Source organism: Dromaius novaehollandiae, chromosome 1 (genome assembly GCF_036370855.1).
Source record: "Dromaius novaehollandiae isolate bDroNov1 chromosome 1, bDroNov1.hap1, whole genome shotgun sequence".
Taxonomy (NCBI): Eukaryota; Metazoa; Chordata; class Aves; order Casuariiformes; family Dromaiidae; genus Dromaius; species Dromaius novaehollandiae.
The window spans coordinates 47,847,644-47,863,890 of NC_088098.1; the positions used below are offsets into that span (position 1 = coordinate 47,847,644).

General features: G+C 40.3%; 1 protein-coding gene across 1 annotated transcript in view; it reads right to left on the minus strand.

The window, feature by feature from the left end:
- Positions 1-8,664, minus strand: part of CDK17 (cyclin dependent kinase 17) — a 98,129-nt gene extending 89,465 nt beyond the window's left edge. Inside the window, exon 1 of the mRNA XM_026123161.2 lies at positions 8,212-8,664. The gene's annotated coding sequence lies outside the window, so the exon portion shown is untranslated. The remainder of the gene's footprint in view (positions 1-8,211) is intronic.
- Between the last annotated feature and the right edge of the window lie 7,583 nt (positions 8,665-16,247).

Below are 16,247 nucleotides of genomic sequence, written 5' to 3' on the forward strand. Positions count from 1 at the left end.
ACCTAGCATTACAAGCAGCAGGTTTAAAAATACAGTGACTTGTGCAAATGGGAACACTGTAAGCTGTTTATCTTGTTTAATCCTGAAGGTAAATAGCATAAGCTTTAAAATATTTGGCTTCTTTGCTATAACCTACCTAATCATGTTGACAAAGGTCATGAAATACTATGGAGAATCTTAAACTTTTGGTATTACCTCTGAAATTGCATTATTTGAATAATGTGCAGGTTAGAAATAAAACTATTTTCAAGAACACTCAGTGTAATTCAGTGATTTAGATCCAAACTGTAGCTTGAGGGAATTCGAAGATTTCTTCTTGTCTCTCCTGAGGTGATCACTTATTCAAAAAGGATATGGACCCTGCACAACTTCCCTGTTAGGTCCCTTTAAAATATAACCACTGCAGTAATTAGCTTTTCTTTTTTTTTTTTTTTTTACTGCTGCCTGTTCAGAGATTTCTTCTGAACTCCTAGCATATCTCAATTTCAGCTTATGTAGTTCAGCTTTCAAATATCATTTTTAAGAAAGATTTTGACTTTCAGCTTCCTTAGATTTCTTTCCCCCAACACCAACAATTTCACACGAAAGATCCTATTGTATAACTCCAGTCTCTAAGATAGACATATATTTAAAATTAAGACTATGAAATGTAATAAGATATTTTTCAGCAATTATTTCCCATTGTTACTTCTTATTCAGTACCAAAACAAGTTTCTGTACTGTTATTTTACAGGTCATTTTAAAAAGACTTTAATACAGCATATATGTTTGATATATTTAGCAGCTGATGACCTCCTTTCCTCTCTGTACAATAGGAAGTTTCCCCTCCCATCTGCTCAGGATATTTTTTAAAATAAATAATTACAAACTTCTGTTTTGCCACTGATTCTGCAGAGAATGACTACTGCTTACATGTAAAAACAAAACTGAAGTTGAAACAAAAATGCTGATTTTAACCTCCATCAGTTCCCCAATATGGTCATCAAATGGCCACAAAAACACCTGTTGATATAAACAAAGGCAGTAGCGCAGGGATGAGAGCAGCCAGCCAAAGGGGAACACGAACCAATGCTTTAAGCAACAGTGCCAAATTTATGTCAGTTTAAATTGTTTATGGAGCAACAGAGTTATTCACAGGCAGCATGAGTCCAAGCTTAGCCTCCTACAAGCATACAGAAAACCTAAGTTTTATGTTTAGTTTTCAGAGTAAATTTAACTAAGCTATGAAATACTTTTACAAGCAGATATTTAACCAATGTAGTAAGATATTTATGACAAAGCTTTAAATATTGAACGGTACTTAAGAAGGGAACAGCCCTCCTGCGTATTTAAACACTCTATTACGGTTTCTGACAACTACATCTTGATAAACAGAGGAAGAATAAAGGATGCTGTTCTTGCAATAAACTAAGGACAGATGACAAAATGGCTTTTTATTTTTCTCAAAATTAACTGGACTTAATTGGACTACACAGTATGTTTCTGAATCCTAGATTTAGGAATTCAATTTTGCTCTAAGAAATACAGAAAACTGGTGAAAGCATATTAAAAAGTAATTATTTCATAACTGATTCTCCTCCTCTTGTGTATTATAAATGAATGCTATCCCTTTGAAATAAGATTCCCCCAAAATCACATACTGAAAGCAGATCAAAACTTAATACCTGTTCTATATTATGTGTGAGAAACTATTCCAAAGCTTTACAAAATATGTCCCAAAACAAAAAGCTAGCATTATTAATCAGTTGTATTTGATTTTTTAATTATTAAAAAAATTAATTTATTTTAAAAGCTAACATACTACATTCAACCTTTCGGAGCCTGACATAAAATGTCACATGAAGTGAACATTGAGGAAATTGCCATTTTTCTAAGCATCCATTCTGTACTAATGACCCATTCTGTAGTATCTATCGTTTTCTCAATTTTGTGCATTCCACAAAAACGATCAGCAGTTCTCACTTTCTTCTGCTTCATTAATGAAAATGTCTAATAGCATGCACTGAGCAGATTTTCCAGTACTCCTTCAGAAACATACTTAGATGATGAGTTTTCATCATATATAGTTACATAACTGTAACTATTTATAGTTAAACACTTGATTCACATTATCAGCCAGGTTTTAAACCATTTAATACATACACACTTGATCTATCACTGTAGTTTCTTAATAAAAATATCACATAACAACCAAGTAAAAAGTTTTACAGAAGTCTGCAATACCAACATTAGGTCACACAAGTGCGTAATCTTATCAAGAAAGTGAAAAGTTAATTTGACAAGATCAATCTTCTATAAATCCATGCTGAACAAGGAAAAACCTCTTTCCTTTAACTCTTGTTCAGTCAAGATTCATATCCATTACTTTGTATATTGCTAACTTTTAAAAACACCACAAGAAACCTCAACTTGTGCCAGAATTGAAGAATTTCTCAATGTTCTAAGACATATCGAAAAACATTAACAACATTAATACTCCAGAAAGTGCCTCTGCATGGTAAGAATTGTAGGAAGTTCACAACTTCAGTGGCTGCTCTTCAACACGCCCAAGGTTTCTAAGAAATTGTTTCAAAGCATCATGTATTACTATCACCTGCTTTTACTCCTGAATATAGAAATATTTAATGAATATGGACCTCTTCTGAATATCATCAAATGCTAGCATTTTCTTTAGCATGTTTAATGGGCTAATGAACATTGTTAGAATTCATTTTCTTCTTAAAATGCATCCTGCCTTATTGTCAGTCTGTGACAGCATGGGTTTTCCTCATCCTGGCCTTCAGCTTCCCTTATCAATTCTATTCATTCATTACAAATTCAACTTCTTCACATTTTTGTAATTTGGTTTCTTTACTCCCATGTGATCCTGTAACTTTCAACCCAGTTTCCTCTCAATTACTGGATGATGGGCTAAATAATATTCTTCGATAATTCCCAGTAATTTATATTTCCCATAAATCTTAACTTTAGTGAACATCAATTAGCACCCATTACTGTAAACTTCAATAAATGTTACCTTTAATGAGTGCTGTATAAAAATATTATTATTATATTGCACATACCTGAACAAAACACAAACACATCAAGATACCTCTGTATCAGTAACACAAGCAGAGTAGGAATTCAAAAATATTTAAAAAGAATCATTTCTGAAATAGGGCTGTCTAGGTTATGAAAGTTCACTATGACATAAGCCTATCAGTGCAGCTACAAGCCTGCAAATTTCCCTAATCCACAGATTCCAGAAGAAAAAGTCATGATCCTGCCAATTCTCACGCAAACTGAAAGCATGCAAGTATCCTCAGCGAAGCTGACAAACTACAGCAGTTAAAACTCAGAGACCATCATGCACTTCTTCCAATCTTTGAAAACAGCAGCAGCGAGAGAAAGAAGTGCAATTGTGAGGCACAGATTATAATAAAATGAAACATAATTAGGAAGAGCATAGGAACATTCACTTACATGAGATATCTAGAAAGACCAATCTAAAACACAAAGACAGACAAGAACTGTGGCTAGAAGTATAAACAGAAGACCGTTTCGGGGTTTTTTTTGTCCTGGTATAATAATAATCTTGTTCATCATAATAGATGCACAACAAGTTGTTCCAGAGAAGAGAAATAAAAAATATTAAAGAAAAAAAGATCACAGTCAAAACCTAGGATAAAATTACATTCTTCAGCTTAGTGTATTTTAAATTACTAGAGGAATAAGCAAGCAGAAAAGACATGCAGTTATTTCTTCATCCTCTGCTACAGTTTTTGGCCATGCTATGCTTTCTTTTCTTTTTTCCTCTCTTTATGTCATTCATGCTTATACATAGCATCCTATGTTATGAACCTGATGTTCCCTACTGAAAGAAATTTCTAAACCTCTAATCCTTTAAAAACATGTAGTAGACCTCAAAAGCCTAAATATGACAGTAAAGCACACACAATGACTTCCAGTAAATGTGTCTATAATACTTTATAATACAGTCAGACATAGGGTATAATGATCTCCAAGGAAGTGGCAAAAGCCTTATCATCTGAGGACTGTAAAATAGATCAGCAAATGCAGCAGAAAATATGCAACCAGAATTCTGTATTGGCAGGGAAGCGATGAAACGACCCAATTAACTCCTTCTGCAGCTTCCACAATTCCACGCAACGGCAGGAAACATATACTCCCACAATGCGGCCAAATTCGAAACATAAATCTGTATTCCTGCATGACTTTATACTTTCTCCAGTAGCAACTGATGTTTTCCAACAAAGCAGAAATACAAAAATACTGTAAAGCCTGTATCAGAAAACATCTTTTTGAGACCATGTCCTTTCTTCATATTGTCCATATGCATCGCCTAAGCCTGTAATTCTGTGCTATTTTAGACTGTCATTTTAATTATGTAAGTAATATTCACTAGCTCTTTCAGTGAAACTTCGGATTTCATTGACTATGCATAGGAGATTACACTGTGCAAAAACTAGAAATTAAATAATTTCTTCTAAAGCTAATTTGATGCAAATTACCTAGTCTATGTATCCATTAAAGCTACTGTTTTCCATAAAACTCGATCACAGAATTGAAGTTGAAATCCTTTTTTAATGTTCTTGTGCTCCAAGTTGGCAAGCTAGACCAAATTCCAGTTTTGTTTATTCACTGTGAATATCCACCTCAATGGTTAAATGCTTGGGGTTTAAACTGCTGTTTACAGATGTTCTAATTAGTCATTTTCATCAAACTCTTAAATTGATACTTCCCCTTAGATGAGTCCAGGAAGCCAAAAGCTCTATAAGAATTATCAATCCATCAGGTTAGGTAAGAGTGCACATGTATGGATTTGTTACAGAAGTTTGACCAAATGAGCACTAACTAACTCTCTCCAAGGAAACAGTTACTCGAAGCATATCATACACTCTTCACAAGCACAGAAAAAAGAAACCATCCCACACCACTACTGGGCATTTCTGGGAACCTAATATTTCTGGAGGAAACAGTAACTGTTCTTTTGTCTTTAACATGGAGAAATGTTACTAGGCTCCTGAAAGGCATATACTGCAGGACAGAAGACATTTATTAAGAAATCTAGAGACTTGACTTTTTTTAATAAAGGTCTTAAAAAAAAGAAAATTAAATATTTTGATCACTAGCCAATAATTTTAAATGTAAAATACTTCTAGCCCTAACACCCAAGTAAAATAATTTATAGCAGAGATTATAAATTATTGGCATATGAATTGGCACAAAAAATTCCAGTTCTTACTCTTAGAAGGCAAAAAAGTCACTACAAACTTTCTACAACTATCTGCATTTCAAGAAGGAAAACAATGACTAGTGATAAAATGTTTTAATTTGTTCTTTAAATGTGAGGTGTAACACTAAATGCTACAAATAGAATAAAAATCACAGAATTCTTGAACAAACATTCTGCCTTTTAAAAGCATTTTTATATGCTCAGGTTGTGGAGTAATGTTTTATAGCAAAGTCTGAAGTGTCACTGATTACAGTGGTGTCCAGCTGCATCATTAGATACATATTCAGAGCTTGCTGAGCAAAGATGCAAGTGTTAAAAAAAGCACATAGCTCAGAACTTAAGATGTTTGTAACTTAAGAATCATAAACAACATTTAGTGCCATTCAGAAAGTGAGTTTGCAATAGGAAAGCTTTATTATTACTGAGCTTGATTTTTGGACATGATGCTGTCCATTTTCAAAATACCAGATTACATACCCAGGAGAGACAAAATTAATACATGTCTTCAAAAATAAATAAATAAATAAATAAATAAATAAAAACACACACACACACACACACAGCTGAATAGTCTTCTTGACTAGCAAGGAAAAGCTGATCGGTGTGCAAAACAACAGCTTGCACCAGAAAGTGAAGAGAGAATAAAAAGAATTTTCAAGAGAGATTTTAATGCAAGGTGTGCACTGAAACTAGTCTCCAAGGAAGCCTTTCCTGGGTGCACTTTTTAGGTGGGTCTGCTCAGATATACCATACTGAACCAACACTTATTAAGACCAGAGAAACAAATATTTTTTTCTCCTAGCAGCAGGTAATTATTTAATTAGAAAAATGTATATGTTAATAATCCATTCAGAAATTCTGCATAGTTCTAATGTAGGAGCTCCACATTTTAACAATAACACAGGCATACAGAACATCTTAATGTGCATGTCACAAGCAATATCTTAATATCTGTGTCATATTTTTAATGTTACAATCTTACAAAGAAATTGAAGCCTCAATTGAAGAAACTGAGGAGAAAAACAAACAAAAATCAGCCCTGTTCTGTATTTCAGTTATTCCTAAACTGATTACCTTTGGAATTATATTTTAAGTATTTGACTACACATTAATGGTGTTTTAGCTATTAAACAGATAAATTAATACGCTACATCTTCAGCCAAGCTTAAAAAAATGACCCTCTACTTTCCAACTATAATTTTGTTCAGATAACACAGAATCCAATTTGCAAACTCTTCAATACGGATGTAGGCAGACCCCACCTACTTGATTCGTGCAGAATGCCATTCTGGGTAAATATGAGGCTACACCAAACAACATGCAAAAATCAAGGTATGTATTTTACAGCACTATTCTATTAAAGATTTTGTAAACCAGACTCTTTACTGACAAAGTGAAATTTAAATAATACCATCAAAGAGATGCTTTCATCCTTCAAATTTAAGTGGCCTTTTTAAAGCCAAGTTAACATTATAAAGATTTCTGTATATTGGAAGAATGAATTCAGTTTGCTCTTTCAAGTACATGTAATTTTAAGGAAGTCTTTCCTATGTATTTCAAACATATGTTAACACATGGTTTCAAACCTGTTGTTTTTGTGTTTATTATTCAAAACAAGTTTTTCTCTCATCACTTACTGAAGTACATACATACGAGCTGAGTAATGAGGAGGCAGAATTTTTACAATAAAGCAATACTGCAGTTTCTTTAATATCTGAAGCACATAAAAGGCCAGATCACCTACTTTATTTTTACACAGCTCTAATACGGAAACAAACCTGAATTTGGTACTAAGCCTAGTTCCTAAAATGCTTTATTCGGTCCCAAATCTTCCAAGTATTTAACCTTTGGTCGACTAGTTTCCAGTTCAATTAATACAATTAAAAAGGAAAGGGGCGGGCGGTGGAAGAATGTCAAACCAGGCTTCCCCTCCTCATGCCTACAGCAGGACGGATAAAGGAAAGCTGGCAGGGATCTTCAGTTAAATTAGGAAAGGGAAAAAAAGAGAAAAAAAGATAAGTTATTTACCAAAACAAAAGGAAAGGATGCGAAAAGTGAAGTTTTTTTAAATTGAGTTATTTGGTTTGGATTATGATATACCTCAGCCCTGTTTTCCTCGCAACACCCGCCACGCTGCCAACCACCATAAAGAAATGCCACAGCCAGCAGCGAGCCCAGACCAACTCTGACCAGCTACCGAAATTGTTGCGGAAAAGAGAGACAAAGGGGCTCCGGGCCCCACGCCTGCCAGCGGCGGCGACGCCACTTCTGCAGCACGGCGTCGGGACCCCGAAGCACAGCGAATTTCCCTGAGATACGAAACGCAGCTGGTGCCAACTCATCCGCACCTTTCTCGCGGGGGCAGAAGCATTTCACTCCCACCGGACCCGCGGCGTGACACATCTGGGAGAGGAGGGGGGGAGGAGGAGGAGGAGGAGGAGGAGTTCGCGCAAGTTCAGGTCAGCGAGCCGCCCGCGCCCTGCGCGCTCGGGGACCCGCGGTGCCGCCCGCGCGGGGGCCGCCGGAGCTGTCAGCAGGCAGCAGCCTCCGAGGAGGCGGCGGTGGGAAGGAAGGTTACGAGCGCAAGCGTGACGGCAAAAAAATAAAGAAAAAAGGGGGAGAAAAAACCCCAACCCACCAGCCCGAGGTGCTAGCTGCCCTCACAGGCCTCGGCTCCCCCGGCGGGACGAGCCCCGCGGCCGTGCGGGGGCAGACGGCCGGCCCCCTCCCCCCCGGGGCGGCCCCCTCCGGCCGGGGCTCCCCGCTGCCCCCGGGGCCCGCAGGCGTCCTTCCCCCCGCCCGGCCCACACCGCCTTCCCTCCCCCGCGGCCGGGTTTCCCCCCGCACACGCAACGCCGAGACTCGCCGCTCGCCTCCGCGGCCCAGGCCCCAGCCACCCCCCGCCGCCGCCTCGCCCGGCCGCGCAGCCGGACCCGCACCGCGGCCGCGGGAGACAATGAGCGGCCGCGACTCACCAGCAGCGCCGGAGCTCCGTGGGGCCGGGGGCGGTTCCTCTCCCCCTTCTCCTTCCCCTCCTCCTCCGCCCGCCAGCGGTATCCGGACGCCGCCGCCGGGAGCCGAGCGCCCCCCTCCCCTCGCTGCCCCGAGAGCCGCCGGGGCCGCCGGCCGCGCTCCCGCCCCGAGGAAAGTCACTTTATTCCCCGCTCCAACATGGCTGCTCCGCCCGCCGCCGCCGCAGCCCTCGCCTCTCCGCGGCTCCCCGCCGCCGAGGAGTCGCCGCCGGCCCTGCCCGGAGCCGCCCGGGCGGCCGCTGGCGGGTGCCGAGAGCGGCGCGGGGGCGCTGCGTCAGCCCGGGGGGGCGCGCGGGGAAGGGGCGAGCCGCGCTGCGTATCCGCGCTGCCGCTGCTGCCTCCGCCCGCTCCCCGCGCCCGAGCTCGCACTGAGCCAGCCCCAGCGGCAGCCGGGGCGCAGGAGGGGCCGCGGGGGAGGCCGGGGCCCGGGCGACACCTAGCGGCTGCGGCGGCCCCGCGCCGCGCGGGCAGCCGGCCCAGGCGGCGGCGGCGGCGGCGGCGGCGAGGGGGGTGCTGGGGCGGTCGCCGCCGGCCGCTGCCCCCGCGCTCCCTGGGGCCCCGGCGGCCGCGGCCGGGCGCCGCTACGGGCCGCCCGGGGCGGTGAGGCCGGAGCGGGCCCGCCGCCGCTCGGGGAGGGCCGGGCCACGCCGGGCCGGGCGGCATCGCCCCGGTTTGCCGACTGCCGCTCGCCGCTGCCGGCGGGGCTTCCCCTGGGCGATGTAGCAGACACCCTCCCGGCTCCCCTTCAGTCGGCAGCCGAAGTTAAGGGAAGCCATGTGGCTCTTGCAGATTGATTTCCTACTCAGAAGCTGCAAAAATCCCCCTTCCCATATTTACTCCTGCAGTATTTTCTTTGTCTCCTGCATTTGCTGTCTGTGTACCACCCTGCTTGCCTTCCTTGCTGTCGCTGTCAGCACCAACTGTGCTTCCTTCCTCCTTTTGCATGTACGGTACTTTTCCCTTCAAAATGATCCAGTTTGCATTTCCTCACTTTCCTCTCAGTCCTTTCCATCCCTAGATTTCTTGTTAAGCTTTCTGTCCTACTGGACAAGATCTAAACGCTAAAAACTAGTCCTTTGAGCCATTTGTTCTCCACCATCTGTTGTTTTCCACCATACAAAGAACAAAATATAACAAGAAGTCCAAATCTTAAGTGATTTTAGTGATGTGTGTTTGCAAGTACCAAGCCATAGATACATTTAGGGCTGAATTTTGCAGGGTTTTTTTTTCCTTTGGGCATATGCTGATTCTTGTTGCCTGTTTGCTTCCCCTCTCTTATTTTGTTGGCCAAAGTACAGTGTACCAAACACGGGGCCTGCTGTCAAAATGGGTCCCAAGCCGTTTTGCAGACCTTAGTGGCTGAACACACTAGGCCGCTCGGCCTAGCGTCACGTTCCCCTTGAGAAGAACTTGCACGTCTTTCCTGCCCGTGCTTTTCCAAACCTCTGCTGTAGGCACCAAGGGAGGCTAAAGCTCCACCGTGCTGCAGGCAGGTCTGTGCTATTCTGCATCTAGGTGGAGGCTGGAGTCTATTTCGATTTACAGCAACTGGCTCCTGATGCCGAGGAACTGCATGTGCAGCTCGTTCTGGCCAGGCATCCTCCCCAGCCAGCGAGCGGGAGCTGTGTTCCCAGGAGCTGTGCCAGCTGCGAATTCCCCTACTTCCAGCTCCATCGCACCCTTCCAGCAGCACAAATGAACCAGAATGTACAAGAGTATGTTTCCCAGTAAACAGAAGAAACTTGCTCTTCGTCTAAAAAAGGAGAGCAAGCATCGAACCACTTCATACATACACACAAACTTACTCTGCTCTTGCCGATGTGCACTTTGGGTGAAATCAGTTTAGGGTAAAAAGCAGTAAACATGACTCAGAAGCACACTGGAAGTTTATAGAGACAAAATATGATTACTGAGCTCTTTTTGAATTTGTTCAAGACATAGGATAGCAAGCTTACTGTTGCAAAACTTGTGGGATTTTTAATAACACAGAGAAAGCAGACATTCAAGCTTTGAACTTTTTGGCAATGCAAAGATAACCCTTACGCTCACCTCCTTTAAAGCTAAGGACCTACCAGTTCTTGCTAGATCTACCAGTTCTCCTGATCTCTGAATGCTAACAAGACGATATGCCTTTTATCTTTCTCAATTTGAAGGCTATTTGGGGTAAGTAATATCATTATAAATGGTTGTGTACAAGTTTGTTATTATACATATGATTTGTAAAACAAGTTCTCGAGACTGCACAGTAATCGTGTATTTATTGCAGAGCATCCAGGTAAATTATGTTCCATAAAGGAGGTACAGAGGCGAAGGTGGGTTGGAAAGTTTAATAACTTGTGTTTTTGTTTTCAATTATTAAAAATAATAGTAAGATAGTAATACTCTTGCTATGTTTATGTTACTTTACACATATTCATGCCTGCCATTGACATATCTGTTATGACAGGAAAAATAATTATGGCAAACAAGATAAGAAACTAAAAAATGAGCGTTTAGGATGAGCCACCCAAAAATAATGGCTCAACTCTGGTCACAATGCAGCGAGAGTATTTTAAGGTTTTCCACTTATAGTGAGGAGAATGACAAGTTGTTAACAGGGAAGAATCTGTAACAGTACAACACTTGATATATATTTGGCCTTTGTATCGTACCATTATATGGTGACCTCAGAGAAAGATTTTCACATCTATGCAAACAACTACAAAAACAAGATACCCTGACAAGCAAGCTTGAAACATAGGAACTGATTTTGATTAGTTTATCCCGTGAGACTGGGTTTATAACTATAGCTATTGATTTGTCTTATTATTTAGTGGAATATGTAGCAATCAATCATATTTCCATCTAGCTAACCATGATTATTAATATTTTAAATTAGTTTTAAAACGGATTGGCTGATGAATACAATAGGTCTGTTCTCTAAGACAGTGAGAATGGAGTATGCACAAACTGCATGGAATGAATTATTGCCACTGGACGAAATGATGAAATCTACATCAGCCATTAGAATATAAATACAGCAAGAGCAATACAGTGTCATCAGGGGACCGAGATTTCCTGCTTTGAATATGAATACACTGGCTTTGCCTTTGCATTTATAGAACAGAAGGATACAATTATTCTGTGGCAGTAAAAGTACAGAAGTTAAATCAGTGAAGTCCACCTAATGATAGATGCAAACATTAGAGGGAGACATGTATTTTAAAACAGTGGCTGCGGAAAGCAGCTACTTTCCTGCCAAGACCCAAGTTCAGGACTGTGTGTTGGAGCAGCAGGAGTTGGTGACCTCATGGGCCTCCAGCAGTGTGGGAAAGCATTGTGCTCCACTACAAGGGATGTGCTCATTTGCAGGGGAAAGACTGAAAGTCTTGGCAGGTAATTAAAAGGGGAAATGATTTTCAAATACAATATTTTGTTTTGAAATGCAATTGTTCTTTTTCTATTGGATACCAAAATTGTCTAAAGAATGCAATATCCTCTAACTAATTGTATCTGTGCTCTGAGAGAAGAAACAGAGCTATTGTTCTGCTCCCAGCAAGAGCTATTTATATATTAGCCTGTGTAGCACTCCTTTCTGTAGTGATCACATTCCACCTACGCAAAACTCCAATCATTTAAAATAATAAAATTAAGAGAGTTTCTTGCATTCTTATACCAAGCTGATATTCATATAAGGTATTTTCCAGGTTACTTGGATTCAGATCAAAGTAATACTTGCAGACCTCTAGGCTAAAAAAGTAAATCTTTTTTAAAAGATTCTCTAACGTCACCGTAAGACCAAACCCCTTCCTCTTTGAATGAATGGAAGCAGGAAACAGCAACATGAAGAAGGTTGCCCTTTAAAGAAATGAAAAACTATGTATTTTTTCTTCCAGATAGCTTCGGCAAGAAATACAGCCATTTCTATAGCAGTAATGTTCCCTGATTTGACTAGCTGATGACTGGCCATTCACATGATTGCACTGTATATTCCAGATAGAAACAGGGAAAGTTATTATTTGTTCTTGTGACCCTTAATTGTTTTTCAAACAGGAGAGAGTTCCCAAAGTGTAAATACTGGTGTGTTTATTATCTACACTTGAGATTTGCATTTGTGTAGCTGTACTGGTGTTTAGGCACTGATCAACTGCTAGAGAAACTACCATTAATCTCAACTATAAAAGTCTGTGTATTCCTGTGTTTTTATTCCCTTATCTCTTTCATATTACTTTATCATTCTATATCATTCATATATATAAACATATATTATCATATATTATATATAATATGACATGCATATGTCATTGTCCACTTTTCTTCTTCCTGTTCCTTTATGTTGCTTAATCTTCCAGTTCCCACATGTAATTTCATAACATCCTATCAAAATGCTAGTTAAATGCTAGTTCATCATTTCCTTTACATTATGCCACTAAGTATTGAAAATAGTTTATCATTCATGTACATAATCATTTATGGCTTTACAACATTTGAGTTAATGTTTTTATTTATATCAACATTTCTGGAACTCGGACATAGGAGGTGGCTAATGGTTATGCATATTTTGTTGATATGGGGCACTGTTTTAGTGGGGGGAGAGGAATCCAGTTTCATTCCTTGATTTTTTTCCTGTACAATTCAACTCCCATTAATATCAATAAAGTCTTTCCATCAACTTCAGCAAATGTTAGGTCAGGCCTTTGGCAAGGAAGTTAAAAACAAGGAGGGAGACTCTGCATGTTTCTGCCCCAGTTAGCAAACAAATGGCTTCACACACTTCTATTTCTCTGGTACTGCTCTGAAGCCTTATTCTTAAAACGGGACAGCCTGCTTTTCAAAAACATAGATACTAGGCCTACCCAACCCTGTACCATTATCATACTCAGGTAGGAAATGGTGAGGTATTTTCTGTAGAGATTTTCTAAAATAATAGGTTTCTGCAGTAGAAAGTAGGTCTTTATGAAACCATAGCCTAGGATTGGTGAAAGAACCTTTTCTTTCTGATATATTGTTTGAATTCTGTGTTGGAGAATAAAAATGTTTGGTGAAAAGAATTTGGGTGAAGCAATGAAGATCTGCAGGTAATGGAAGCAGGCCAGCTGTGTATACGCACCCCTGCCACTTCTCCTTTTGAAGTGTACATTTGGGGATACACTTCTCTGCTTTATGAAACAGAAATATGAAATGGTAGGGGAAGAGGCTCCCACTCTTCTCTTAGGTTTTTTTCACGCAGGCTGAGTAGCACAGGGAGAGGAGCAAGCATCTTTTTTCCCTTCTTCCTCGCAAGTAAATTGCTTCATAGAAATTTGCAGTCATTACTCACTGAATTGATTAGAAATGCCATCAGTAAGTCTCTCAGAACATTTGTACTGTTGCCAATTCAAAGTACTTAGTGGATTTGAAAATAAAGCACAAAAATACACAGAGACTCCCGCAGTGACAAGATTATAGGTGTCAAACTTCTGATTTTTTCCTTATTTTAATGGTTGCTGTCTCCAGAGAGTTTTAGGACTAAAGTGAAATTGCTTTCAGTCATGACAGCTGGTTAGCTTCCTGTAATCCCATTATATAAAAATGAAGTTTGTTCTAATAAAGACGGTATCTGTTCCAATGAAGATGAAACCTGATCATTCTCAGATTTATATTTGTAAGGCTGGACAGGAAGGTGTGTAGAGATATGGGAATAAAAGCAGTGGGACTGGAGCTAAAACCTGATGTAGAGAGTACAAAGAATATGAGAAAAGGCATGTGAAAATGGAGCCAGCGTATGAAGTGAATGTTGGAGATAAAGTGTAAAGGAAATGTAAAGTAAAGGAAATCAGGGGACAGAGTGAAGTGGGTTTAGAGAAACGTAGGCTACTGGGTAGCGCATGCATTGTTCAATGCTTGCACAGCAAGTCGAGTCTATAGGTTGTATTGTTCCTGTGCAGAGAATTTGTTATATAGAGTTCCCTGCGCATACTTAGATCAGCTGCATTTTGGAGCCTTTTGTGCAGTGGCAGCTGCCTGGTAGGACTCTTTCAAATTTATAATGGTAACTTTTGAGATGTCAGTGGGAGATAGTATATTCAAAGGAAGCACTAAGGTAGGAGAAGGGGTACCAGAGGAGAGCTGAGGATGGATGAAAGAGAATGGAAGACAGAAGATATGGGACAAGAATGCAGGATATTTGGGGGCAAGCAGATGTAGGGCTTTATGTGACAGTCCAGGCCAAAGTCTTTTTACTATCTTGTATTCTTAGCAATACTGCCTAGGCAAGGAAGATAGATAGAATTAAGATGTTGCTGTTTAATACATTCCTGCCCCAGCTGGCTACCCTGTCTGTCTAATGGAAGTTGTTACGCCCTGAGGGAGTGGAGACAGGGACCTTACCTGTTTCCCTGAAGAGTGTGGCAATTAGCTTGAACCACTAGTGAGGACACTGGGGCAGGTGAGTCAGACGCCTGTTGTCTGCTGCCACATCTCCTACACAGACAGGACCCTCCCGTAGATGGGAGGACAAAATCGTGTGCTCAGCAATATCTTCAGTCAGCGTGGCCAGATCAGTCAGGCTCCTGTTGATTTTCGTTGTGTCACAAATCCTCCTGCCCTAGGCAGCTCTGTGTGTATTCTTATGTTAGTCCTGGACTTGGAAGACTGCAGGCAAGGGAGAGAGAAAAAACAGTGGCATAAAAAATGGAAAGGGATAGGTGGCAGCTTCTATCTGCTCATGGGAAGAAAAGCTTCCTCTTAAGTGCCAGTGAGAAATGATTTTGCATGTGCATTTAAGGTTGAATTTTAACCCTGGTCCTGTGTGGGATTATTATCCCACACATTTCTTTGGGAGCAGACTGGTTTTCTTATAAAGACCCCAAAATTGGAAGGTGAATAAAAAAGAAATCAGTTTCCTATTCTAAATCTCAGGAATTTTAACCTAATCATGACGTCTTGCATATATATGATTTGGCTGGTTTAGCCTGTTTGTATCACCTGAACTACTCACCCACAGCCTGTAGGGCTGCTTTCAGTTATGCAGGATCCAATTTTAACAATGTATTATTTGCTTTTCAGTGTTATTCAATGTTATTATTACAGAGGCCTTTCTAAAAGCCAACTGCTGAAAAAGCAGGGTAGTTACATATTGTAGGTAACAAAAGAGAATTGATTAAACTAATATGTAACATATGGAATATTTCTGAGTCTGACCCTGAAAATATCAAAGCACGTCTTCAGATGAAATGAATAATTTCTACAGATGTAAAGATGAAGAAGGAAAAGGTCACCCACATAAATTCCAGTTGGTTTAACTGTAGAATTCCCCTCTCATCTCTTTTTGTGTAGCTTCTTGCTGTTTACTTTGCCAAATTGTTGACTGATCAACTAAAATGTTCTCTAAGTCAAGCCTAGCATTTTTCAAGGTCTGTTTCAGCACAGTATAAAATAATTAGAGCTATAAACAGGAAAGTAGCAGGAATGCCACAAACCCCCACATATCTATTACTTGTCAGCTGTAGAGTCTAGCTGTTACCACAGAAGCATGTTAAAATTAAATGCTGAGCTTTATTTAATGCACTTATTTGTTCTCTCCTTCTTTGCATTTACCATTCCTATTTCAAAGCTCTTTTATTCACTTCACAACATGGCACATTCGTGGTCATGTAAATACTTATAATCCACAGTAAACTGCTGTACAATTATACTTGCTTTTAAAAACAAACAAGTGGTCTATTGGAGGTTTTGTAGCCACTGTATATGTGGCTGTTACAGTTAGTTAAGTATTTTGCAGGACAGATATTTCATTTAGATCAGTTTGTAGACAATACAGAATCTAGGATAAATGTCCACTAGAAATTAAAAAGAAAAATAATAAAAAAGAGAAGGGAAGTATGTTTTTGGAATTCTACATTAGCATGATTTTGTACCATTAGCATTCTAATGCAATATTTTTGTTTTAAAAAATTAATTTATCTTTTTTATAATTCATCAAAAGTTTATTTTGCCCACCAATGAGCTCTCCATAGAAA